Raw genomic sequence first — 2,558 nt, forward strand, 5'->3', positions numbered from 1 at the left:
AGAGAGAGAGAGAGAGAGAGAGAGAGAGAGAGAGAGAGAGAGAGAGAACACATAAATAGGAAGAGTCTTACCCCTGGAGATTATACTTACGTTATTGCCCCAGTTGTAGATCGATGACACTACGGAGTACAAATCAACGGCGACGCCCCTTCGTGTTTGCTTATCCGGCTAAACATATCGGATTAAATTCTTTTCAGTATGACGTTTAACATAGTATTTCGGGCTACCCAACATTATTTCTATTTTTATTGATTTTCAGCAGAGATGAAGTATAACTTTAAACTAAGCTGTTCTCTGAATGATTATTCTGTCATATTCGTGCTATGAAAAACGATATTATTCAGTTGCGATCTTCATTCGTTTAAGACAATAGTCAGTATCTTTTGAGAGATTTAGCTACTATAACTAGCAAATCGAGCATCTGCAAACACACTTCCTTTCCTATACGGTGTTTGTTTCCGTGAAATGTGCATCTCATTGTATTGTTTGGAACCACCGAACGAGTCTAAGTTACCGAATCTTCATGGTAGAAAACTTTCCACATTATATAATCAACCAAGAATATACACACACACAGTATCAACACATAACTGCAAGAGGAAGTGAATCCAGTAGAGATCGCCTCGGGAGATTTAAGAATCTACGGAATCAACAAGAATTCTCTCTTTCCTGTTTTGCATATATCTGTACGAGTTATCTGAATCAGTGCCATCAACAGTTCCAAGGCCTCTAAGTGTTTACTTCCACAGCTTCAATAACAATCAAATCTCACTTTCACTCATACACCATTATCTTGAAAAGGAAAGACATCATTGGATAATGTAGTCCGGGAGACAGTATGTCTTAAAATGAGACGGCTGCTATGTCTTTCATCATGGTTCACTGCGTTGAGGGCTGGTTTGAGTTCTGAAGGAATCACAATAAATATACTGATCGATGATGGCATAGCAATATTTATTGTATTTCAGATTTGTTATTATATTTAAGACGCAAATCACCTTCAAGTTCACTTCAAATGACGTAGTTTAAAAATGAAAGAGTAATGTAGTCCTAGATGGACTATGCCAACAAAACGAAGAGAAAATGATAATAATTGCTGGGAATAAACAGATATGTGTGTGGTGGATCACATGTGAACCAGCACCTGACAACAATAACAATATACTTTATTTCTGATTCCTAACTACATGTAGACTTATCTCCCCACGAACACACATATAGACATATCTGTGTGTGTGCGCGCGCGCGGGAATGTGTGTGTGTGTGTGTGTGTGTGTGTGTGTGTACATATATGCATAGATTTGAACCAATGAAATATGGTCATGTCGTAACGACGGGGTACACAAAAGTAACCGGAAATTTGCAATATTTCATTCATTTAGTTTTACCTGGTTACACATTTATCGCCTCTGACGTATTCCCCATTTGAAGTAATGCATCAGCCCAGACGCGTTTTTCACTGTTTGAAGCAGTTCTGGAACTCTTACGATGTCTTTTAACGCCTCTGTCGTTTTATTCCTCACCATTTCCACATCTGCAAATTCTGTAAGCAACAACACATGTCACCAGAGATGAACTTCGAAAAAAAAGTCCGAATCAACTTGCATACGTTGTTTCAGTTCACGACACGCATTCACTCATGACTGCTTATGAACTTCCGTGAGCAACTAAGGCATAAATTTCGCTACAACTCTTTTCATTCGCAATTTCTCGCTCAAAATTCGTTCACAGGAGCTCCATGATACACCAGCCATATCAACAAGTTCGTCAATTGTTCGGTGACGATCCTCCAAAATCAGCTCATGAATTTTCATGATGTTTTCATTCGTTCGGGAAGTCGACGGTCGTCCTAGACGAGGTTGAATTTCAAGCGACAAGTGACCATTCCTAAAGTGCAGAAACAACTAGTAAACTAGAGTTTGTTTATGGGAAGTTCCGTGTAAGCTGTTTGAAGCATGAAAACTGTCTCTGCCGCAGCGGAAGCACGCTGTTACTTCGATTTGGCGGCAACTGAAGGAAGTATTAGATAATTTATTCCAAGAAAGAGATAGCGAAGAAAGAAAAAAGAAAAAAATGGAGAGGGAAAAGTGAAGAAGTGAATGTCGGTCACTGAGGCAAAACCATGGTTTGATCTGAGAATAAACAACAGCAGTAGCAATAGCAATAACAACACCAACAACAATGTTAGACATAAGAACAAAAAAAACCAAAAAAAAAAACCCAGTAAATCTTTGGAAACTTTTCGTAATTTAAGACCCATGTTAATATAAGAAAGATAAATTTGTTCTCCCACGCAAGAATAAAAGAAGAGAGAGTCATGGGAATTTTATTAAGAGTTTGTTAAGAAACACCGTGTCGGATAATCTATTTAGATAGGGCGAGTTTTTTGGCCATGATTTTAATATAACAAGACTTCTTATACTGACATCAAAAATGTTTTATAAATCAAACGCTTTGAGAAACCTATTTCAGCACCTCAGGTTCATATCGCATCATTATATATGCATATATCTATATATTTATAAACGTATTTATGTATGTATGAATGAATATATATA

This window comes from Octopus bimaculoides, chromosome 13 (genome assembly GCF_001194135.2).
Source record: "Octopus bimaculoides isolate UCB-OBI-ISO-001 chromosome 13, ASM119413v2, whole genome shotgun sequence".
In the NCBI taxonomy this organism is placed as follows: domain Eukaryota; kingdom Metazoa; phylum Mollusca; class Cephalopoda; order Octopoda; family Octopodidae; genus Octopus; species Octopus bimaculoides.